General features: G+C 45.9%; 1 pseudogene; it reads right to left on the reverse strand.

Moving 5' to 3' along the window:
• Nucleotides 1-18,028: 18,028 nt before the first annotated feature.
• LOC130887489 (60S ribosomal protein L26-like) lies at nt 18,029-18,475 on the reverse strand (annotated as a pseudogene).
• Nucleotides 18,476-26,293: the final 7,818 nt, after the last annotated feature.

Consider the following 26,293-nt stretch of genomic DNA (forward strand, 5'->3'; position numbering starts at 1 on the left):
GGACATGGCGTCTCTTGACAGCAATAGAAACCCTAAGGTGAGGGTGTACTCACATTAGTGATTATTTGAAATAAGTTACTCGGAAATACTAAAATCAATAATAAACACTATGAAAGATGAACATGAAAAGGTAAGACAGTACTTCAGCCTTATGGAAAGGGTTATTGGTTTGTCTGGGGCTCTGTGCAGACCTGAACCTGAGCTGTGGTGGTCCCTGAGCACAGGAAGAATTCCATGGGGACTGGGCTGCTTGAAGCAACATGTCTGGAGAACACAGATGGGCCTTGTCATCCTGGATCTTTCTAAAAATGGATATATAGTTTATTTAATTATAGAATAACCCAGGCTTGCCCCCCAAATCCAATTGATACAGGAAAATATAAGGAAGAAACAGCTCTCTCACTCCCCAATCCACCTTCTGGAGACAGCTACCACAACACTCGGGGTCTATAGAGTCCTCTGGCTCTTCTAAGAGTCAAACAAATGTCAGCCACAAGATGAACAGCCCCAGGCTCACCCAGGTTGTGAGCAGAGTGTGTGACTTCATTCATATCCCCAAAGAGGCTGCATCAAGGATCTGTCTTAAACTCGGGTGTGAGAGGAAATTGAAATGGGTACAAATAGCTTCTAGACAAGGTTAAATGTTGCTTCTTTTTCTAAAAATGAAGGCATGCCTATTTCTCAAAGCTACTTTACCCCTGTGGAAATGTCCAGCTATCACACAGATAACAGAGCAGTATTGCTTTTCTGATGCACAGGTCAGGGATGGTACCTCTGGATCTTCTCAATGTCATTCCAAGGTGCTTGCTTAAAAGAATGGGGGAGAGAAGAGCAGAAATGCCCGTGTGGGGAAGCTTTTCCCTTCCTTATCCCATTGATAATGCCCGAGCCCTTTTTAGCCAGATACTTGTCAACAAGAGATAACTATACAGAAGTTTAGGAGGGAGGATGGACAATTGCTGGTTCAGAATTAGGATAGGCCCTGGAGCCATGGGGATGGCCTATATTTAGGGCAGATGCCTTGTTTTCTCCTTAGAAGGACAAAGGAATCTTTGTGTAGTCAAGTGTCATCAAATAGAGTCACGTGTCTGGGGCCTGTAGGACTGAGGGTCAAGAACCAAAGAGTTCAAATCCTGGCTTTCCCGGATCCTAGGTCAGCACTGGTGGACACTGTGCCTTTTACATGTAACCCCCCACACAAGCTGTTTCCCGTCTTATGTAGCATACTTCATAATATCCCAAGACCCACGGTATGGGGAATATTGTGCCCAATTCTAAGGAGGCCAATTAAGACAAGACACCAAGCTTTACCCTGAGAAATTTACAAGTAAGTAGCTCAGACAGATATGAACAGACCTGACACCAATTCAAATGGAATAAAAAAATAAATTATAAATGCCTAACACTCACTCAGGAAGCAGAGCAGAGGCAGGAGGATCACTGCAAGTTTGGAGCCAGCTTGTTCTACATAGTAAGTTCCAAGCCAGCCAGAGCTACATAGTGAGGCTCTTCCTCACAAAAATAAAACATGGAAAAATAGCAGAGCTCTGTGGGGCACCCCTGTGGCACCAATGCCAGGAGAAGGGGGCAGGGAATAGCTGGTATGAGTCTGCCAGCTCACAAAGTGCTTTCACATTGATATACCTAATCAGTGGCTGGGCAGTGCCTTTAATTAAGTGACGTTCTCACCCTCAGGCAGGCAGTGCTCTCTGATGCATTTCAGAATGCGTTTACCACGTCCACAGTACCAACCCAGCCTTCCAGCTAACTTCCGTTTCTTCCTTTTGAACCAAGTTTCAGACCCCTCCTATCTGAGTCTCTCTCCTCGTCCTTACTGCTTGCAGCGTGACTACGGGCTGTCCTTAGCTGTTGAGTCAAGGCTTAGATGGAGTCTGTGATCAGGTTAGAACACGCACTGGACAAACATAGCTGAAGGACTATGGGTAGTAGAGAGATGTTCTTCCCTTCCTTAACGCATAGACTTCTTACGTGGTGCAGCCTCTTCACCATGCTAACACCCCCTCCCCATACACACAAAGCGGTCAAGAGTAGATTGACAGGCCCTTGCCCAGATTTCCCAGTTTATATTTCTTTTTTTTTTTTTTTTTTTTTTTTTTTTTGGTTTTTCGAGACAGGGTTTCTCTGTGGTTTTGGAGCCTGTCCTGGAACTAGCTCTTGTAGACCAGGCTGGTCTCGAACTCACAGAGATCCTCTGCCTCTGCCTCCCAAGTGCTGGGATTAAAGGCGTGCGCCACCACGCCCGGCCCCAGTTTATATTTCTGCTTGACTTTTTCCTCAGACTTTAGAAGCCAGGATTGTTTATAGCCTTGTGTGGGACCCAGATTATGATGCTGCCCTGCCTCATGACCTTGGAGTTAGGGCCCTAACTCCAAGTGATATGTGCTGGATTAAATGACCTTCTTCATGTCCCCAGCTGTGTAGAGCAGTATCATCTGATCTCAGTTCTCAGGCAGAAGCCCCTTCTGAGTCCACCCTTGTCCATGAAGGAGCTCAGCTGCCCATGGTCTGTGTGTCATAGACTTCAATTCGCTTTTCTTTCTTTCTTTCTTTCCTTCTTTCCTTCTTTCTTTCCTTCTTTCCTTCCTTCCTTCTTTCTTTCTTTCTTTCTTTCTTTCTTTTTCTCTTTCTTTCTTTTTTCTTTCTTTTTCCTTCCTTCCTTTTTTTCTTTCTTTCTTTTCAGGATTGCAAACACTTTCTGGGAGAACACTCATCCATGGTCACCTGAAGATATGGCCTCCCTGTCCTTTTCCCCTCACCAAACCTGGTTTAGACTCGTCAAATGTGTAGACTTTGCTAAAACACTTTAGAATTTCCCTTAGTCCTCTGCCCAAAGAAGAAGGTCCCCACAGAGTTGATTTCACCATGTCTCCAGCAAGGCTTCAGTGTTTGGTTAAAGAAAGTTCTCTCTAGAGGGCTGAGGGGATCCCCTAGAACCCCTCAATCAGTGACCATTCCTTCCCCAACCCTTCTGCCACCTCCCTACTGGCTGCCACTCGCCACCTCTCTGCCACGTGGGTAAGAATGACGAGTCTACAGCCCACCTTTCTGAGGTCCTCAGCCCCCATGTTTCACTGCATGCTGGAGGTTAAAGAACCCCAGAGCTCTACAAATCCTTAACTGGAAAGTACTTTTCGTTAATCAGCTTCCATTTTACCTTTTGGAAACACAGGACTATAGTTTTCTTTGGGAAACTCCCCTTTACCCATTGCATTTGGCTTAGAGGAAACTCCTGTCAATGTGCCGTCGTCTACCTTCCTTGAGTGGTGGCCCTGTGGACCAAGCCAGGCCAGTTCCACTGTGAGCTGCAACGTGAATAAAATAAGGATGGAGAGGGCAGCTTAGACTCCTTCATCTGAGTGCCATCTCTTTCCAAGACTGCTGATTAAATCCTGTCACAAAGCTATCATGACTGGACTTCAGTTTCTCTTGTGGAGTAAAGGAGTGAGAGTAGATAAATCCTGTCCAAGATGCTTTGATGGTATAAGAACTGACTTTGGTAAGTATAAAAGATGATGTCCATTATAGGTATATCTAGTAGATATTCTCAGAATCAAGGGAAGAGTGGGGATTCCGAAGCTGTGGTTTGAATTTGTTCCTCAAATGCCCTGTGTTGGAAACTTGACCCCATGAAGTAACTAATAATGTAGATTAACCTCTTCAGGCAGTGGGCGGTGACTGGAGCCGAGGGGTCTGCTCTCATAGATTTACTGCTTACTTAAAGAGCAGCAGTTCATCAGGGAGGGGCTTTGTTGTGATGTGAGCTCTCTCTGTCCTGCATGCCCTGCCTCCAGACTGCGAGCTACATAGCTTCCATTCCTTACACATTGCCCAGCCTCAAGTACTTTGTTATAGCGAGATAAGAGGGCTAAAACCTCCCAACTGAAATTAAAGGGAAGCTGTGTGGTCTTTATGGAATCCCATCACCCGCGTCCCTGGTTCATGATACATCAAACCCGGCTCTGCAGCATTCCCAGGGTCCTTCTTTATCCAGCATCCATAGTACTTATTAAATATTAGTTGGTATAGAGCAGTGGACAAATGATCCTAGATTGGATCCCACCCTATTCTTTACCCACCCCCACACACACATTTTGTTTTCTGAGACAGGGTAGCATTATGTAGCCCAAACTGGTCTAAAACCCAGATTTAAAATCCTCCTGCCACTGCCTCCTGCCGGTGGGATTAGCAGGCATGCACCATCAAATTCAGCCTTTCTTGTTTCTGGCAAGAAACTGGTTCTTTTTACTCTGCGGCTTCCTTTTGGCCTCCACAGACCCACACTCTGTCTGCTTAATCAAATCATAGCATTCTGCCACACTCGTGTCCTGTGCTTTAAAGCAATGAGACACAGATACTTGCAACCCAGGAGGATGTCTCCTGGGTTCCTTTCTCTGGTTTCTTTCCAGAAGTGATGAATTTAGTGCTCATGTATTCTACCTGCATTTACCCTACACAGGGTCCAGGTAATTGAGCTGGCATCCTGAAGAGGCCTGATGCTTCAGCAAACAAATAAATACAGGCATTTAGAACTGTGTGGTAGCAAAATATTTCTGCATGGCCGTTTGTTGACTCCCAGCCTGGTATGGCCTAAAAGGCAGTGGGGCTGTAGATGAGGGACCTGCTGCCTTGGTTCTCTTTCTGCAGAAATTGTTAAGATGCAGATTTTTTTGCCTGTGTCCTGAAACAAGAGTCCTGATGAGAAAACTCCTGTCTATTCCTATGTCCATTGGCAATAAAGCAATGCTGTTCCTTCTAGCTGGTTCCTCACACCTGACCTGGCCCCTGTAGTATTGTCTAGCTTGTACCATACTCTTAATTCTCAACAGAAAATTTGCATATCTTCAAATTTATGTAAATAGCATGTTGATGTTATTTGTATCATTCCGCAACTTGCATTTCCCCTTAAGTTCGTGTTTTAGATGTTTAGAACTATTTGGAGTCCCATGAGAAGTATCACAGTACATACAGAAGAACAAAATGTCCTTTTTCCCTAGTGAAAGATTGCAGTTTTGGATATTTGACAGACCCTGCTGTACACATGCTCATACATACCTAGTTCCATGTTAGTATCTCAAGTGTTACGCTCTAGGACAATCTAATGGGCACGCGGAGTAACATGCACTCCTGCTTATGCATTGTGGATTTCTAGAAAGGGTCAAACCGTTGAGGCAAGGCTGTGACACTTTTCTTCAGGTGTCAGCTCCTAGCACAATACCTGTCCTGCCTATGGACAGAGAAAGCAGCCACGGATAATGTATACGCCAACGGGCATGATCCAAGGAAACATTATGTATGAAAATAGGAAGCTGGGGGTTGGGGCATCAGTTAGTAGGGTAACCGCTAGCTAGCACGCACGAAGCCCTCGGCTCAATCATCTGTACCGCATAAATCAAGCACAGCAAGACACTCCTTTCGGAATCCCAGTAGATGTGGAAGTGGAGGTCAGGAGTTCAAAATCACCCTTAGCTACACAGTGAGTTCAAGGCCAGTCTGGGCTATATGAAGCCTTGTCGAAAACAAACTAAACAAAAATAACCTTCCAGACAGGAAACCGACCAATAGGCCGTACTTACTCAAGATAGACTATATGAAAACAAAAACAAAAAACAAACAACCCCCCCCCACAAAACTAATAGAAAAAAGGCAAGATTTGAACAAGTAATATTATATACTTGTTGTATATATATATATTTAAACATATATAAGTGTCTATATATACAAATATATAATATAAAAATGGTTGATTAATATACAAACTGTTCAAACTCTGGAGACACTAACTCCTTCAGCTGCATCTGGGCTGGCGGGAGGCAGCCCTACAAATTGGGTCAGTGACCAGAGCAGTCTGAGGCAGTTCTGCCCACATGGAATGAGCAGGGCAAGGCCCTGTGCATTCTTATTTGCATTGAAAGATTCCAGGGCACTTCCGGTCACCCTCAGAGGCATGTTTGAGGGGGCGGGGAAAGGGCGTCTGCCAGTGTTGAGCGAGCAGAGGAAGGGTCAGCAGCTGATGAAGCCGTCATAGGAAAGGTGCAAGGGACACTTGTAGATCACCCTTCTTAGAGGGGAGGCGAACCCAGGAAAGGATGGTGGGATAGGAGCCGGCTCACAGAGATTTCCAGAAGGCTTGCTGCTGAGTCAGCTGCAATGCTGCGGAACACTGCTGACACCACACATCTTAAGTAAGCCTGGCCCAGGAGAGTCTGCTATTAGAGAAAATCCCCACTGCCCTGATGTGTGATCAGCGGGCACTAACAGCTGAGGAACTTGGCAGCCCATCCCGTCTCCCTGAGTAAACCTGAAGCCTGGGAAGAAGCTTCAACAGGTGGTTCAGGACCTGGGTTGAACACCCTGAGAGCTGCATCTCTGCCTATGAGAGCCAATGGGGAAAGCCTGTGTTCCAGGGAAGGTTCTGACTGTTTGGCACCACAAAGGATTCCAGCAGTGGGGGTGTAGAAGAAGGGCCAATCTCTCCAGCTAAGACCATGTCAGTCCTTTCCTAAATGATGATCTGACACCTTCAAAACTGCCACTGTCCAACAGCTGTTGGCCAGGTGACAGCAGATGCCACCTGCTGGGTCTGATTTACACCCAGGAGATTTGAACCTTGGTGATCCTCCTTCTCCCAAGGAACGCCAAATCATAGTTCGGTCCATAAATCACCGCAGTGGAGTCACCTTTGCTTCTTCACCCTGCCCCTTACTGCAAACCTAACAAGAAACAAATTGTTCAGACCCCCTCAGTTAAAGGGCCTGGGCACACTTGGAACCAACCTGGGACCTCAGTGCTCTGTGTTCTCAAAGCCTTTACATACCACGTGCCTGGGAAGACACCAGTCACATATTCTGAAACAGGTCACGGGAAAAGAGGTTGTCCTTCTGGCAGCTGTTTCTCAGCAATTGTCTGTCTTCCTCAGAATCTGTTTTCCCTAAAGCTCATGGGCTCCAAATGGTGTCTCAGAGATCATCAGAACTCAGAGACAAAGGGTGTCTGTGTGCCAGTACTAACACACACCACACCCATCTGTGACTTGCTCTAAATGAGTGCCCCACAAGTAGCACCAGCGTTGCCCATAGGCCACTCCCTAATGCTCCCAAACAAGCCCTTTTCCCTTACAGGTGTGACTTCCATATCTGCCAAAAGCCCTGGATCTAGGGAGCTCCAAACCCAGCACTGGTCTATTTTAGAGGTACAGTAATGCGCATTCTGCCAGGGCTGCTGAGCACCTGTGCTTCTTGCTGGCTGTGAGGGCCATGCACACGAGTATACGTCCAGGGCTGAGCAGCACTGAGCCTGTTCCCCGAGTCTTTGTCTTCTCTTGCCCCTTTGTACTGAAATCACGCTGCTTGGGCTCCATGCCTAAGTCCCGCATGAAAACAACTCCTTTAGCCCCCATCTGGGCCCTTCTCATCAGTAAGGGTCAAGAGACTGCATAGTTATCTCTGTCCTCTTCCTCCCGCAGCTCAGGCCTAGCCAGGAGCCATCACAGAAACTCGACATGCTTACTGCTTTACTCAGTGTGGTGCCACATCGTCCCCTTCCAGCTCAAAGGCAGGCCGCGTACGCTGCATCATCAGTCTGCTGCCGTGCTGAAATACCCATATCGCTTAGGAAAAACCAAGACAAGATCAGGAACATTTAAAGTGGTATTGTCCTTAGACTCAGAAAAATCAAAACAACAAATGTTTGCTAAACTCGGTGTAAGGTTGATCTTCACGAAAAGCCTAAATTTCATAATTTTAAAGAAATATATCCCACTCGTTTATTTTAAAGAAATAAATTAATTCAAATATGATGCATTTACTGCCATAAATAAAGAAACATAGCAAGCATGCCTTCACTCTCCAAACTCTGGTCTGTGGCAGACATTGCCAGTCAAAAAGGCACTGAACGTAGATAAGGTGGTATTTTTCTCAAAACAACATATAAGACAACTCATGCCCATCAGTTAGAATTGACTAATATAGGCAGACACCTATGATCCCAGGACTCAGGAGGCTGAGGCAGAAAGATCACTATGAGTTTTAAGCTCTGTAACAAAACTATATAAAAAAAAAAAAACATACATACAAACAACCAGTTTGATATTCCTGGTTGTGTTAATTAAGCTCTTTGTCGTTGTGAAAAGTTCTGGAAAGAAACAGTCGAAAGGAGGAAGCATTCTGGTTGAGCTATGCAGAGGTTTCAGTCCACGGCTGGCACTGGGCCTGAGAAGAACCTGGACATCATAGCCGGGAACAGATGGCAGATCTAGGCTGCTCACCTGGAAGTGGACAAGAAGCATGGGGTTGGGGACAGAGGACAAGAGATGTCTTTCTAAGGTATGTTCCAGAACCTGCTTCCTCCAACAATGTATCATATTGTGAATCTATCAAGGAATTAATCCATTGATCAGTTCAGAGTCCTAAAAAGGGATTCATTAGCTACAAATAAATTCCCAGAGCATGAGCCTGGGACATTTCACAAGCGAGCTATAAGACTAATAAGTGCTATGGGGATGACATTCGATAATGGAGATGCTAAGATAAACCAAGTAAAGTATCTGCCTCTGAGTGACAGCAACTGGGGGAGCAGACGTACATCACACAGTGGGGGTGCAGACGCACATCACACAGTGGGGGAGCAGACGCACATCACACAGTGGGGGTGCAGACGTACATCACACAGTGGGGGTGCGGGGGGTGGGAGGAAGGCTGTGGTAGGCAGAGGATGATTAGCAGAAGAGGTGATATTTATATAAAAATAGGCAAACTGGCCCTGTGGAGAGAAGGGAACTGAGTGCTCTGGGCAGATAACCCACAATCAGAGGCCAGGACTGGGTGCTCTAGGTAGACACCTACACAGTCGGAGGCCAGGGGATAGGAAGGTCCAGGTGTGTTGGGGAATGTCATTCTGGGGCTCAGTTTGCAGCGTCAAAGGTCAAAGGGAAGATGGGAAATGCTGCCGGGAAAAGGTTTGAGGGCATGGAAGATGGAATGTCTGAGAAGACAAGCAAGGCAAGCACTGAGAGGTCAGATCAGACCTGAGTTTTAGAAAATTAATTCTATTATCATGGTGATTATAAAGACATGTGATTTGAGCCAGGCAACCCAATCTGGAAATTATGTTGTTAGATTTGGGACTGACTAATTTCAATTCATATTTATTGAATTAATTAAAGGATGAATTAATTAACTAACAAATTAATGATGCTGACTGGCGGGGATCTGGTCCTCCTCTGCTCTAACTGAAGCAGTTGGCTTTCATCCACATACTGGACTTTGAAGGGAGCACCCTGGGCCCTCAAAGGAGAAGGCTGGTTCTGACGTCCACAGCCCAGGCAGGTGGTGATGTAGGCTCCTTAGGTGGACTTCTGAGAGAAGACAGGCAGGGGGCATTTGCAGGCTCTGAACACAGAGGGGATGCCCACCAACAGCGTGTGAGTTTGGATTTTCCTTTTTGTTCTTTCAAAAACAGAATAACATAAATAAGAGTGTCCAGCAAGGACTTGCCAAATCACTCTCAAAACCATCTGTATTTAAATTTATTTATTTATTTATTTTGCCCTTTTTATGATCCAGGTATGATGGTGCATGCTGGGAAGCCCAACATGGAGAAGATGAAGGCGGGAGGCCAGCCTGGGCTACGTGAGTTCCTATCTCAAAAGAGAAAATTGGTGGGAGGCCAGCCTGGGCTACATGAGATCCTATCTCAAAAGAGGAAATTATATTGTTAATGCAAACTGATAAGCATTATTTTAAAGATCATATTGGTAGGTTGATTAGCTATTTCCCTATAAATTTCAAGTTAGTTGTTGTTTCTCACAACAGCCCATGGGAGCTTATTTAGGGAAGGGCAGGATAAGGGAAGGAAATGTGGCTGACGAGCAGTCACCGCGGCTCCTCACTCCTGCCCTGGGCCAGGCATTGGCCACGGCTGGCACAGCCTCCACAGTGTACAAGGCAACTTCGGTGGAGGGAACAGGCGGCAGGAACACTGTGGCAGGGGAGGCTCCAGGGTGGAGGAGGGTCCTAGCAGAGACCTCTGCAATCTCTGTCTTTAACACAGAGACTGCGGGAGGACGAGAGCCTTGCGGGAATCCTAACACTAGTTTTGATTTTTCTAGTCTTTCACCACACACACACACATCACACACACACACACACACACACACACACACACCTCTCACTAACACCTTCAACTAGAAATGTCATAAAATTTGAATTGGTTCTAATTAACAAACCTTGTAGGTAGCGCCCTGGCTTGCCTAGGATTTCATTTTAGGTAATTAGAAAAAGTTAACAATCCCAACTGGTTCCCCTTTAAGCCGTGTGCTTCTATGCACCAATAATACCCCCCCCCATACATAGTGCCCATGTCTCTAGCAAAAGCAGGTGTTAAAATCCCACCCTTCCTCATTGTACCGGGATTAGGAGGTGAAGGATTAGGAGGTGTGATACGAGCTGCCTGTTACTGCCACAAAACACACTAAACAGTCAGAGAAGAGGTTTGGTTTGGTGTGATTTTGAGATCTCAGTTGGCCCTGTTAGTCCGAGGCCTACACCGAATCAGTGCCTCATAACAGAGGGAGGAGGGGTAAGGTCTGTATCCCACCCAAAGTCACATCCTACAGTAGTTGCTTTTGAATGTGAATATTGGGAAATTTCCCCTGTGGATTTCCCAATATGGGCATTAGGAAATAAGTACTTTTCACCAGGGTCAACACCAAGAGCAGCTCAGTAACACAAAGCAGGAACAGTCAGTTCGAAGACACATCCTGCAGTAGCAACTTCTCCTGGAACACGTGGGAGCGTAAGGTAGACAACTGTGGGGGAGGGGCGATCCCTGCCGGTGTCACGGAGACGAGAACGAAAGCTCAGCCTGACTTTGTCAAACTGGATCAAACTTCGAGAGCGTCTGACGCCAGGTGTTTCATCGCCAGCATATCCAAACACATTACAATTTCGGGAAAAGTTTTTTGGCAACCATCATTCATTCCCATTCTGGGTTTCCAGGCAACAATCTTTCCAATCTCAGGTACCCAATAAAGCTCAAGGCATGCCTATATAGAAACTCTTTGCACAGGAAACGTAACCACGAAGATAGGCTCTATAGCTAAAGGGCCTAGGATCTGGTGTGGTCTGAGAGAGCAAAGAGGTCTGCAGGCTATAAAATACATGCGACGTCTCCCTAAGGATGGGTTCTGCTAACTGAGAGCTAAAGATAAAAGTCTGGGGTGGGAGACTCTGGGACAGACATTCTGGGGGATTTAGGTGAGGTCTGGCTCCACAGAGAGCACCGGTCACAGATCATTAACAATCTCCACTCCAGGCTTTCTGAGCAGAGAACAGGTTTCTCCCCCACTGCCCCGGGTGATTAACATTCTTGGCTTCCCTAGTGATCTGTGGGCTTGAGAAACTTTGTGATTCCAGAGCAGGAATCTATACAGGCGGTGCTAGGCATTTCCTTTGAATGGTCTGTTCTGGGTGGTGCTAGGTAATCTCAATTTGTGGTTCTTTCTGCAACCAGGTATTGCCTCAGGGTAAACTACTGAAGATTCAGGCCTCTTATTAAATTTATCGATGGCTCAATTTTACTCTGGCAGATGATAATGTTTGGAAGTAAGAACCTCCTGTAGGTGACCTGCCTATAGTTAGCTTATTGTGGTTGGCCCACACGTTTCCTCCTTCACAAGCACTGATGACAGGACCCAAGCTTAGGTCCTGCTTGCCTCTGGTTTTAAGGAGACATGGAACTACTTAAATTAAAAATCTATTAATTGACAACTCTGGACCTCGTATATTAAAGGCACTATAGGTAGTTATCTTGTCCCCCATGCTAGGGAGTTTTGTTTTGTTGTGTGTGTGTGTGTGTGTTTTATTTTTCTCAGCCTTTTAACCTATTTCGGGCAGGGGGCATGGGACAATGTATTCCTTTTCACAACTACTTCAAGCTGACATTGGGGTGTTGTTATCCAGGCCCAAGCAGATTGAAAGGCTAGCCAAAGTTGGGGGGAACATTTAGGCAACAAGGCACTCATCAGACTTCATTGAAGGAACAGGGAGTTCCAATCAGCTGGACTGGTCCACATCAGCTTACATGAAGTCCAGGGCTTGCCACCATTCAGAGAAGGTTGTAGTCAGCAACTGATGCTTAGATGTGTCTGCCAGCCAAGTGGAAGCCTATTGAGATAAGTTTAAACTAGGAACAGAAGTTAAAATTTATTTACTTAAAGAAAAACCCATATTGTAGAAAAGACCAGATAATGGGTATCTGTAAACAGAAAGAATAGACTCATACCTTTGAGTCCCAGCAAAAACTGCAGATTTGTTGGAATATATATATATATATATATATATATATATATATATATATATATATATTTGCTGTCCAGAGAACTATATATGATTTGGACAGAGATGTCTTTGACCCAATGAGGACACCTTTAAGTTTATATTTAAATGGCAACCAGAATAGTTCTAAAATCTTGAGTTTGTGACCCACACAGTAAGTAGTCATTGCTCTGTTAGCTTATTAGAACTACCATAGAAGGGGAAGAAATTAGAAGCATTTATTATAGGAGCACGGCAAGCAGGGTGCCAGAGCAGGAAACAAAAAGATGAGAGAGAGAGAGAGAGAGAGAGAGAGAGAGAGAGAGAGAGAGAGAGAGAGAGACTGGGTCTTCAGCATAAACACAAAGCACATAGGTGAGCTGGAAGCAGGAAAAGCTTGTAAACTCTCAGACCCCAGCATGCTAGGATAATGTACGTCCCCCAGCAAGCTCCACTCCCCCAAAGGTTCTGCCACCAGGGACCAAGTGTCCAGGTGCCTACAGAGGACATTTCACATTCAACCGCCACACACCCCTAATGACCTGACCTCCTTTCTCAGGCTCCACTTCTTAAAGGTTTCAGTTTCTCACCCTTCCCAGGTTTTCTCTTCTTTCCCCCCGACTTTGAGCTCCTCCTCCCCAGGTACTGCTCCTTTCCTTCCTTCCCCACGGACCTCAGAGGGGCAATCTGGTTCTAAGGCATGCCCAAAGACAGCAGGATCATGGGAACAGAGTTCTTATGTGTGAGACTAGTGCCCTTGTAAAAGGGACCCCTAGGGGTAGATCTCTGCTTTACATGTGATGACATGAGACAATGACAAGGTCGTCTAAAGTTAGAAAGTAGATGGCACTTTTTTTTTTCTCTAGGAATTGGCCCAGGCCTCACACTTGTTAGGCATGGTGCTGGGCCCTCTACTTTGAGGTAGTCTCACTAGTTAACTAGTCTGGCCTCCAATACACTCGGAAACACAGGCTGGTCTTGATCTTGTAACCCTTTTGCTTCAGCCTCAAGAACAGAAAGAGAGAGAGACCTGCGTCACCAGGCCCAATTCCGATCTTAGGTCGAAACGTCAGTCTTGAACTGCCCAGCTTCCAAGACTGTACAAGGTCAATTTCATTGTTAAAGCTACCTGGACTCTAGAGGTTGTCTGTTAAAGTAGCCAGACTGGTGAGAACACCAAGGGATCCCAGCTCCCAGAGGCTCCTGCATGTCCGTCAGCAAGTTCTCAGACTCTGAGGAACAGTCCTGGCTAATTTCTCTGACCTAGAGTCCTAGAGTCCAGGCAAGGGAAACTGACAGCTTGAAGAGAAGGGACCATTGCTGCCTTCTGACATAAGAGCCTGGAATTCACTTTTCTATAAACAAAATGAGTTTAAAATGGCGGGCTTGCTGCAGCTGGAACCCCGCCAGGAGCAGTCAGGTACTTTAGTCAGATGTTAAATACTGTAACCAGATCATAGCATCTAACCATTACACCACGGCTTCTGTCTGAAGTATAATGGAGCATCCAAACAAAAAATTGGATATGAACTTTCTCCGTCCCTTTAGAGTCAATGTGCAGTGCTGTTCTCATGCCTAGTCTCCAAGTGGAAAACATTAGTGTTTCACGGGTACCATTTCCATAAGGGGCTTAGAGCCCTTTCTGAAAGTGTAGACTCCTGCTTCTTTGGGCCAGCTTCCGAGATAATGGAAAGATCCCAGCAGGCAGTTGAGGCCCTGTGTTTCAGTCCAGAACCTGCTATGTGTTACATTGAAGCCATTGAGCACAGGTCAGGCCAGGGGCTATTCCTGGTAGCATCTTCCATTCTATGAGTATGGTTCTTATTTATTCATTTATGGTTTGCAGGTCATATGTGGTGACAGGATCTTTCCATAGCTCTCTTTTCTGGTCAAAATTCGGTAAGAACAGTCCAACCGCTTTCCTCGGATGTCTTTATTTTTATGACTTTCCACCAAAGAGCATTGCTTCCCTTAGCTGGCCTGTGTGTTGGAGACACAGCTTTGGCTATTACATCCACAAATACTCTTGACGACAGGCAGCAGGGGGGACAGGAGCCAGAGTTTGAAAGTTCCAGCGTTTCCAGTTCCCACTGGGATTTTGATTTGATGGACCTGCCTCACCTTAATAAATTACCGAAGCTTCTCTTTCCCTTGAACTTTTCCTTGTGTCTTTGTTCCAAAAAAGTCTAAAGAGTCTGTTCTAAAAGTTGGCCATCTCCCTGTTTGGCAGGTAAAAGGCTGCAGGGTGTCACCGTGAAAGGAGACCTCTCTATTAGATGTTCCTGTGGTTCCAAGCCCACTGAGAGCTGTACCTCGGCCTTGGCAAAGGCGCTCACTGTTTGAAAAGTTATTTCTAGCCCAGTGCAGCTGTTCACAGCTCAAGTTCGGCAAAGGCCATCACTTCCAGTATGCCCGGGGACATCATGGTGACCCGAGTGTATGCCTTTGATGAGTAAACAGAGTGACCACTTGTCCCAGGTCTTGTAGAAGTCACCCAGCGGGCATTTGATCACACTCTCTTCTCATCTGCTGCAGCGAGGGCTCTTAGAAACAAGACCCCAGAGAGTCTCCTAACTCCAGGTTCCTAGGCTGGGATTTTCCTGGAGAAATCAGATTATTAGAATCATATTGGCAAGAAAAAAACTCTCATTTGATGGGTGCTTATGTGGCAGGAGGTGCCCTTGATATTTTTAAAAAACTACTATGCTCGTTTAGAGAGGAATGAAAGGGGCTTTCATGATCTTTATGGCTAGGACATAACAGAACCAGACTTTAAACCAGGTCCACCTAGACACAAGGCTCTCCTTACTCCTGTTAATATGGTGTTGTGGCTAAAATACGGTATGTCTCTATGTGCTGCAGTGACCTTATTCCTGTTAATACAGTGTTGTGGACTAAAATATGGTATGTCTCTATGTGCTGGGATGTGGAGACGGAAATCCTCAACTTCCTGGCTCCTTCTACCTACCGATCTTCAGTACATTGTCATTAATTCTGCTAATGCCCAGTCCATCTCCTTCTGTGACAGCCTTCTTCCATGTCCCTATGTACATCCCAGCAGGAGGCAGGGAATGGCAACAGACACAGGGTACTGCGTGCATTTCTCTTGTCTCTCTTTGCTGTCCTTGGGCAGCCAGGCAATGTAGTCCTTAGCTTTTAAAGGCAAATCAAAGCTTTAGTTTGACATATACCATCTGGGACTTCCGGCAGACCTTAGGTGGATGCTTCTCTGTGGTCTTCAGTGTCCTCAGTAACCGGGTCTCACCCTATTCAGAGGGGCAAGGACAGCAAGAACTCTACCTTCTGTGCCCTGCTCTTCCATTTTGTTTTTCTGTGTGGTAGGGGTGGGCTGTGAAGATGTGAATCTCCCCATCCCTGGGAGGTACACCATTGGTCCCGCCTCCCCACCAGCGTAGACAGAATCAGGAGAGTGACAACAGGAAGCTTCCTTCAGAGGTTCACTGCAGTCAGCCCCTATCTCTTCCGGTGCTGCGCTGAGTCAGTGTGCCAAGGGCTTCTTTCTCTGCTGAGGGGGTAGCTTTTTCTCCCAGGGTGCCAGCCCTTCCCTGTAATTTGGTATCCATGTCTACCTGGGAACTCATGGGCTTCTGGGCTTGGAGAAAGCAGGATAAAGGGTGGTAAAGTGGTATTTCCTTCCAGGCACTGGGGAAGAGTGGGGTGAGCATGTGCTCTGCTGGTTCAGAAACATACCCTTTGCCATTTTATCCATCTTATCGCTCACTGTTTTCCTCTCCTCCATCCATGCTCCACATCAAGCAGACTGTAGCTAACCTGGTTGTCTTTCTAAGAACTGTGTAGACAAGACACAAAGCTAAAACTTCTCCTCCCACCTTCGGAAGCAAAAGCTAAAGTTCTAAGAAGAAGGTTCTTTTATAATTTCTAAGTGTCCAAAGATGCAGTTTCCCAAAGATCCTGTTTGTCTGGCAGGAGGGAAAGGGAGGGGTGACAGGGAGATGGATTTGTGGGTTCTAGGAGCCAAAGAGAGTGATTTCAGCACACAATACACTAGGGCACTTGGCACAGACTGGAGGGTGGTGGGGCCGTCAGGGCCAGGCCAGGCAAGGCTGCCATAGAGATAAATGGACTGGACAGAGAAGCCAGGACCAGGTGGGCTTCCCGTGGAGGCCATGGCTGGGAGCTGGCATCAACAACCTCTGGGGGAGGTCAGGGACACTGAGGTGACACATTTTTCATTTTCTGTTTCTTCTGCCAGCAAGGATCAGAGCTTGGCAGTAGAAATTAAGTTGTTATAGGAAGGTGAAGAGATTCTCAAACCTTGTGTCTCTGGACTAGAATTTACGGCCTCCCTCCCCCGGCCTCTGCACCCCTTGGATTAATCCAGTGAGGAGGGTGCCATTCACACTTTTACGTCTGGACCTTCTGTCCTGAATCCAAGAACAGGTAGCCGGCTGTGGCATAGATGCCTTCATTGTGCATGGCTTTTTTGCTTTGGTTTGTTTTCCCATTTCAAGAACCATTCAACAAAGTTTGAAACGGGAAGCATTTTGGTGAACACTGCTCGGTTTTTCTGGGACCTTAGGCTTCAGGGGGAGGTGGCCCATGGGAGGGGGCTAGCCCACCACCTTCAGCAGCTCATGGCGCCGGAGAGAGGCTGAGAGTCAGAGCCCTTGGAACAGCCCTTTTTTTTTTTTTTTTTTTTTTTTTTTTTTTTTTTTTTTTTTTTTTTTTTTTTTTTGTGGGCCGTTGTGTTGCCTGCCTGGGTGTTCTGACAAACGGATGGTCTGCCTTAGTTTTTAAACAACACCTAATTTTGGAAATACCTCTGTTGATGAGCCTCGCATTTTTTCCAGAAAATGTCCGCCATGTATATTAAATTGACTAAACACTCAGATGGAGGAGCAGAAATCAGGCCCCAGAGAGGCCGTAACAGAGAAGGGAGGAGGGGCAGAGACAGGGCCAGTTCTGAAAATACACTCAAATTCTGATTGAAGTGCCAGATCCAATTCCACAGAGGCGTCTTAGGAACAATCAAATTGTTGAAAATAAAATGGAAAAAAAAAAGCGATTACACACTGGCTCCCATGTGTAGCTGTTTAACGAACATGATGTGGCCTGTTTCTTCTCGACATATGGCTACTGATGAAGGAAAATTCTATTTTGATTGCAGAGTGGCCTTCAGCAGTTGGCCACTCTGAGAGATGACAAACAGGCCACATCGTTCTCCTCTTGCTCACCAGCCACTTTCGGGCAGTTCTTGACAGCTCATAAACACACACAAAATGCTAAGTTAGTGGCTTGCTGCTTGTCTCCTTCAAGTCGAAAAGGCACTTTAAAAAAAAATCAATTTTCCTTATGTCTCCTTTTTTTTCCACATTTTCAACTCTGACATTCAAGTGTACTTCACAGATCGCCTTGTAACAACATTTGAAACCCAAATTCGGAACGCCCCGTGAGGCCATTCCTCAGGAATCTGGTGTGAAGGGCCAGGGTAAGCGTCTTCTTAGCGCCCCTGAACCAGCACGCCGGAGGGGACATTGTTAGAAAGGACTGGCACCACTTCCTTAATTATCCGCCGGCAATTAATTACTTTGAAGTTGTCCTTGCTTGGGTCTTTTGGCTAGACTGCTGACATTCTTCAGGACCTTCCAGAAAAGGTCTTGCTCCTTGGTTTCTATGACATCACTCATTCTTGTTTTTTTTTTTTTTTTTTTTTTACTACTCAAGCAGTCTTTAATGAAAACTGTATGAGACGCCCCTACTCCTGCATCTTCTCAATCGTTTCTTCCTTGTATTTGCCCTTCTCCTTTCCTACTTGCCGAGACTTGGCTTTCCTTTCCAGGATCTTCTTTCGGTCTTTGTCCAGCTTTAGCCGGGTGATCACCACCTTGCTGGGGTGGATGCCCACGTGGACAGTTGTGCCATTAGCCTTTTCTCGCTGCACCCGCTCAATGTAGATGACGTATTTCTTCCTGTACACTTGGACCACTTTGCCAATCTGCTGGCCTTTGTAGTGTCCCCGGACAACCTGAACCTCGCCATCCTTTCGAATGGGCATCGAGCGAACATTGTACTTCTGTCTTCCTCCGAATGTGAGAAGGTGCATTGAAATGCCGTTTGCGGTTCTTGCTCCGGTCGGAAGTCACAAAGGGATTAAACTTCATTTTGGCGGCTGCGATCCAGCGATGGCCGCAAGAGGAAAGCGACATCACTCATTCTTGAGTCCAACCACATTCTGGACACTTCTCGTGCAGTTCTCTTCTTCCTCACCGGGACACGTCAGTGGTGGAGTCACTCGGCTTCTCCCTGGGGATTGCATTGCAAAGGCTTTAGTTAGTCCTATGCAGACACTGCTTACATCCGCAGCTCCCACCCAGCCTCTTTGAGTTCCCTGTGTGTACACTGTCACCTGAATCCTTTTTCTATACTTCTGCTCTAAGCCTTAAGCTTTGGCGTTGTCCTTGGTGCTTCCTCTCCCCCTCTTTGTTGTTGGTTGTTGTTGTCTCCCAACCCTCCCACAGCCACCCCTTTATTTCCGCCATCGCCATGTCTTGTCCAGACTTCTACAGCCATCTCTTCACTAACACATCTTTCCCCACCAAGACCATGAGGATCTTTCTAGAACACCAATAGGAATAAATCACTCTTTGGCTAAAAACTCTGTCAAGAGTCCCCACAGTCTTTAGAAGAAATTTCAAACTTGGATCAGGCTGACAAGGCCTTCATGGTGGGGGCCTCACTCCCCTTCTAGAATGATCTCTTGACTCTGGTACCCAGATTGGATAGGCTGCTTACTACCCTCTGCCTCATCTCTGCTCCCCTCTGGATCTATAAGCTCTCTGCCACCTGTATTGTCCCCTTTCCTGCACAGCGTTCTCTGCCGCCGCCCTTTGTAAGAGACCCCTACAACGCTCTCTCGCTCGCTCGCTCGCTTGCTCGCTTGTTGCTTCCCATCACAGCACTTAACATTGCTGCAGCAGCTCTATTCACCAGCAGTCTCTCGAGAGCCATAAAACGCCTTGCAGGAGAGATGTCAATCATGAGGTCTCTAGCGACTGCATTATGGATGCTCAAAATTATTTGAAGAACGAATGCATGAGGATCCCTTACAGACCTGCTTTTGTTTGTCTGTTTCATGATTCTAAATTCTGAACAGGGAGAGACCAATTTCCCCTGCTGGAGTCAATTCCCATCCTTGGTCTGATGTGCTGAACAGAGTGTGGAAGTCAGGATGAGGTTTCTTAGAAAGGCAGGGGCACACTTACAGTGTCTTGCATTGAAATGATGGAAGTAAATTTTACTTTTCAAAAGCATGGATGATGTAAGGCTCACTAATTCATACAACTCCAAGTAGCTCATCCTAAAAAGATAAAAGTTCACTTACCATCTGATGTAAAAGTTACAAAGTCATTTCTTGCTTATTATTCTAGATCCATCAGTCCATTCCCCCATTTTATGGATTTCTGCTGTGTACACAGCTCTGTACTCGGTGCCAGACAGACAGGAGAAAATGATCAAGAGCTCTGCCTTCATGATGCTTATTTAAAAAGAAACACAAATGCAACCTTTTCAGTTCTAAAATTTAACTGGAAGGAAAGAATAATACCATGAAAGGATAATTCAAGTGGGATATAATTCAGATGGGGGAGTGGTATCCAGGAAGGAAGGGAGCCTGGAAAATAATTACAATAAAGCCAAGACCTGGCTCTTCTGGGAAGAGTTGGGGAGGTAGGACTTAGTAGGATGGGAACCTGCATGGAATTACTTTGACAGTCAATATTTGGGACATTTTCAGAGATGGAATTGATTATTCATCTAATAGGTTGTATGTCAGGATGAGTCAAAAGATTTGGCAAGATGAATGAGTTCAGGTTAAGTCCATGAATGTCCAAGCTAGATGGCATGAATTTCTGTCTTTGGGTTTTGTTGTTGTGAAGAGACACCATGACCATGGCAGCTCTCATGGTGGCAGCTTACAGTTTCAGAGATTTAGCCCATTGCCATCATGGTGGGGAGCATGGTGGTGTATAGGCAGACCAAGTGCTGCTACATGTTGATATACACACATCAGGAAGTGGTCTGAGTGCCACACTGAGGGAAGCTTGAGCAAAGGAGACCTCAAACCCCCACAGTGACATACTTCCCCCAACAAAGCCACACCCCCTAATAATGCCACTCCCTTTGGGGGACATTATCTTTCAAACCACCACAATTTCCATTCCAGTTCCACTGGTAAGCTGTGTAACTTTGGGAATGTTGCTCAGCCTCACTGTGCCTGGGTTTCTACTTCTACAAAGTGAGTGATAGTCATCGCCATTACCTCAAAGATTTGTTGTGAGGGTTAAACAACTTACTATCTATGAAACATTTGACCACTGCAAGTATAAGTATATAGGTTTTGTTTTTTTAACTGCTGGGGTACAGAGTGGTTGAGAGGGAGTTGTTTGTAGCCCAGTTGGTCTCAAACTTACTATGTAGCTGAGGATGACCTTGGATGCCTATCTTCCTGCCTCTACACCACCACACCCAGTTCTGCAAGCAGATTTTCTTGTAAACTGAAACAGAGAAGTAGCCTTCTAGATCTCTGGGGTGAGTGATGAAGCATGAGAAACTGAGTTTGGATTCCTAGCACCTACATAAAATGCCAGATGTAGCAGCCTGCATGGTATTCCCAGCACTAGGAAGGCAGACACAGAAGGATTCTTGCGGTTTGCTGGTCAGCCATTCTAGCTATCTCTGGAAGAGCGACACTAACGGAGAGCTTGACATTTATTGAGAGAAGAAAGAAATGTATTTGGGCGGTGAAGATAAGAGTTCAGCTTAGCAACAGCCTGGGATTGCTACAGACCTCCGGAGCATCTATCTTTGGCTATGATTCAGATCTCAAAAGAGATGCTTGGGCAGGAAATGTCAATCTTCAAAGCCTCAACATAGAATTAGTGCTTAAAGCTGAGGGTACAGAAAAAGTCAGGGAAAAGGTATAAAGAAGTAAGGTAGGAGCCAAGCGGTGGTGGCACACTCCTTTAACCCCAGCACTTAGAAGGCAGAGGCAGGAGAATCTCTGTGAGTTCAAGGTCAGCCTGGTCTACATGGTGAGTTCAAGGACAGTCAGGGAAACACAGAGAACCCCTGTCTCAAAAAACTAAAAAAATAAAAATAATAAAAAAATATATAAAAATAAAAAATAAGATAGAAGAAGGAGGAAAGGAGGAGAAGGAGGAGGAGGAAGAGCAAAAGGAAAAGGTAGGATTGGCTCTGAGAATCCTTATGGCCTTATGTGTGCAGTGCTGTTATGTACACATTAGACAAGAGGAGATAAGGATATCTGGCTTAATATGAACATAGGAATACTGGAACTAAGGGGGACCTTCTGTTTCTGGTTTAATGGAGCTTAATAATCAAATGATCTGCTTCATCTTCTGAAGCTGATTTTGTGGCTTCTCATATCAATCACTGGAGTCCCTCATTCAAAGACTTCAAGGAAGGCCTGGAGTGTTTGGAGATCAAGGGGGCATTGTTCCTGGTAAAGCCAGGAGGTGGGAGCATCATTAGCTAGACCAAGAGAATCAAATGTCTCTAGAGGTGTGAGGAGAAGCCACTAAGGGCACCAAACAAGGATGAGGGATGACCACTTTGCAGTTTGGAAAGATGAACAATGCGGAGGGTGGTTAGGGATGGTGGAATCTCCTGCAGAAGCTGGGGGACTACTGGAATGTCTCCTTCAGGGACACAGGGTACCAAAGGCAAGCAGGGCCATGCAGGAGGTGAGCCATTCCTATTCAAGCAAAGTCCATGATGAGGAACCAAAGAGACCAGGCAACTTACTGGCTAGGAACAATAAGAGAGAGGGCGACACCAAGACTCTTGTTTGTTTCTGATGATTCTTTGATGATCAAATATTGCATTTCCCCCAACACAGCCTCACTCCTCACAGAATTCCCTCAACACTTTCTGAAGTGATGATTCTCTAATTATCAAATGTGCTTGCTCTGCCTCCTGGTGAAAATGCAGATCCCTGTAGAGAAATATCTCAGCCCTGTTCTGTTGCTCCTGGTGGAACGATTCCTTAAGTTCATTCTCAATTCCCCTCCTGTTCTTTCTTGTTCCCATTATCCCTTTATCTTGATATCAAAACCATTCACAAGGTTGCTGACGGTCTTCATTTTTCTGAACTGCATAGCCAATCCTCAGGTCTCAAGCATCGAATGTGGCCAGTCATGCTCTCTTTCCTAGCACAGCCTTCATTGGCATCAGGCCTCGGGTATCTTCAGCTGTTTCTCCATGGTCTCTGAGTGACTGGAACACTCCAATGCTTACCTCCTGGGCTTCTTCCTGCTGTAATTCAAATCCTCGAAAAAATCCCCTCCATTCTCATGGTTTTGAATGACATCTTTGCCCTAATGGATCTCCAGTTCATTCCTCCAGGACTGTGCTCACTCAGCACCTGCTGTTGAGTGTTAAATAGGCACCTTAGACACTAAACGTCAGGAAGATTTCCAGCCTCGCTTCCACAGCTGTGATGCTCATACTCTCCCACCCCACCCCTGCTCCCGTCTCAGTTAAAGGCAACTTGATTCATCCAGTGCTAATGCCAGAAATCTTCAAGCCAATCTTCCTTCTCTTTCTCTTACAGTGTGCATCTCCATGGTGCTGGAAAATATAACCATCATGCAATTGCCTCTTGCCACTGTCTCAGCTCCCACTACTCTTGGTTCTACACTATTGCAATATGCTCCCAACATCCATCCCTCCACACTCTCGTCTATCCTCAGTACCACAGCTCAGTAAATCTTTTCAAAAAACAACCAGAGGGTGGGGGATTCAGTCAGAAGAGCAAAAGCCCGAGGACTTAAGCTACAGACCCAAGCACACATTAAAGAGTTGGGCACAATAATATAAATCTGTAATCACAGTACCGGAGTGGGAGTGGCAGAGACAAGATGATCCCCATGACTTGCCAGTCAGCCAATCCGGCTGAATTGGGAACTTCTGGGTTCAATTAGAGATCCTTTCTAAAAACTGAGGTGGACAGTAGTTGGGAAAGACACCTAATGTTGAGCTCCACATGAGTGTGCACACAGGTGCATGTGCACATATGTGTACACACACACACACACACACACTACCCAGGAGTATGGGAAGCCAAAGCTACGCAAGGGCCCTCACACTCCTGCCTAGTCTGCTCTCCCTCCTTGGTTCAGTGACCTTATCTCCTTTACTCCTTCATGAACTCTGCTCCAGAGACCCTGGACTCCTCACTGTTTCTCAAATATGCCACACAAGAGCCATTTCCGCTCACCCCCCTGAACGACACTGTCCATCGGCCGCTATCAGGAAGGCCAGCCTCACACTTTAATCTCAGGTCCAAATGACTTCTTCAAAGTGATGACGTCTGCCACGTTTACTGTTGTAACTCGTCCCATCCCAGCCTCCCAAACTCTTTATTTTGCCTTGTTTCTTTTCCCTAGCACTGATCATGTTTGCCACCCTATGCAACGTGACCATTTATTATGTTCATTATGGATTGTCTTCCCCTGCTCGGACGTTGGTTCCACAAAGCCAGAGAGACTTTCTGTGTTTACAGCAAGACCCTGATCTAGGACCCCAGGCACCAAGGAAACACTTGTTAGATGAGTGACTGGGTTCCTTAAGTTCTCAACTGCAATGAGCTTCTTTATACACAAGGGCTGAGCCCATAGCTTCACTGGGACGTGGAATGAACAAATACACAGGCGTTAAGAGGAAAATGTTAGTGGGAACAAATGAACACTGAGCTTCAGACTTCTGGTTGGAAGCAGATCAAGCGTCTGCTTTCCTACTTGTTCCTGCCATGTGCCCTTCATTTTCACCCTCTGCTCTGCTCAGGACAGGGGACCCACGCAGACAATAGTGTCTGCTGAGGGTGTGTCCTTCCTAGAATCCCATCTTCTTCCTTCTTACCTCCATGTGATCCTCACTATGACCTCATAGTTCAAGTGCCCAAACTGGGGGAAAAAAAAGAGTGAGAGAAGTAGAAAAAAAAAAAAAAACAAACAAAAAAAAACAAAACAAAAAACAAAAAAAAGGAGATTTATAAATTAGCCAGTATCACCAGTGATTTTGATTTGGTTCATTGACAGGAAGCACAGACACTCGCTATACGTTTGTGGTAAGAGGGAGGATAAGGAATACCAGGAAGGCCAAGACAACGATTGGGATAGGAACAGGGGTTAATATGAGGGCACTTGAAGATGGAAGAGGGACACCACCAGAAAAAAACAAGCAAACAAAACAGATCACTTGTGCAGAACCATTGTGACACATCTGTCTTATTATGTTTAAGCCATACTCCCAGGCCACAATGCTGCTGGTACCTGGAACAGCTGGGAAGCTGTCCCGGCATTCCTGGAAGTATGACTGGATGAGAAACGGCCCAGGAATATGTGGTGAGTGACCTCTCCTACTTAACCTTTTTTTTTTTTTTTAAGATTCCTGTCACTTCCATAACTCCCAATACTGATGGCCTTTTGCAACATTAAGACCAGCTAGAGGGAGGCTGGCCTTCCATCTCATTAAGTCACGAGCTCCTATGAAATAATCGATGCGCAGAAAATCACTGTTATTTGTTTTACACGCAGAGTTGGTTATCCTTGGTCAAGAAGAACCCAGCACGCAGAGCACAGTACAGACACCGGGAATTTAACAGCGTCTAGTCCCCTCTCCTACCACGTGCTCTTGTGTTGCCTAGCGCCCCTCCATCCTCCTTGGTGATGACTGTTTCCCGTGTTTCCCTCTTGCGCGACATATCTGTGTTTCCTCTTTGTTGGCCCCGGATGTCAGATTGGCTTGCATTACTCCAAGCTGAATCATTTGATTTCCTGTCTATGTTCCTAACCTTTCCAGAGCCTCTTGTATCATTCCCCAGTCATTCCTGCTGTTTACAATACCTCTCAACTTAAAGCCATCTGCAGATCTCATTAGTGGAAGGCTGACTCCGTCTCCCCCGCGGTTACAGGATGTTCTGAATACAAGGCCTGACACCAACTCTTTCCTCTCCATTTGAGGCACCACCTCCCTGAACTGAGTGCAGTTTTTACCTTTTTTATATGATTATATTCTTATTGCACATACATGCTTATGCTCCCTGTCTAGACAAATGTAAATATGTGAAATCCAGATTCCTAATTTTTTGAATGAGTCAGAAGGGCTGGCGATGCCCCAGGAGTGCTAGAACTTGAGTTTGAGCCCCAACACTCCCAGAAGGAAGAAACTGAGTATCCATTTTAAGACACAGCTCTCCGTCCCTTTCCTAGTTATCTTTCCTAGTATACCTACAATACTTAGCTTGCAAAAAGAAAAATATTACCTTACATTTTAAGGTTAGATTCAGTCTTGAACACAGGTACTTTGCACCCATTATCCAAGTGTCTTGGTAAACCTTCGAGAACATGATTCAAATATTTCACGTTAACAGTGAGACTCTGAGGAAGCCCTGGGTCCCTCATGGCTCACTGGCTCTTGGTTTCAACTTTTCTGACTCTTTTTTTTTTCTGATATTATTCAACATGTTTTCAAATCTTAGTCTTCCTTTCTCAAAAACCTCGACACCTGATACAATTGGTGGATTCCTGTCATTTAGCATGCAGGAAAACGAGGCAGGCAGATGGTAAGTCAGCCAGGGCTCCAGAGTGAGCCCTTGTCTCAAAAAACATCCAGAGCTCCTTTAGCCTCTTCTGAGCTGAGCTCTGGATGCTGGAGATCTCCAAGAGGCATCTTGATGCTCCAAGGGCTTCTCTATCCAGCAAAAGAAGAAGAAGAGAAAATCACCCAGGAGTACTTGCCACAGCTGGACCTGCAATATGCATTACCCCATTAGTTCCTTGTTGAATCCCCATGGAACGGCTGACAAAGCAGGAATCTGGAGGTTAAGTGACCTGCCTTTGCTGCAGAGCATATATGGAGGGATTATCAAGATTGCTACCATTGGAGCTGAACAGTTCCTA

Source organism: Chionomys nivalis, chromosome 15 (genome assembly GCF_950005125.1).
Source record: "Chionomys nivalis chromosome 15, mChiNiv1.1, whole genome shotgun sequence".
Lineage (NCBI taxonomy): Eukaryota > Metazoa > Chordata > Mammalia > Rodentia > Cricetidae > Chionomys > Chionomys nivalis.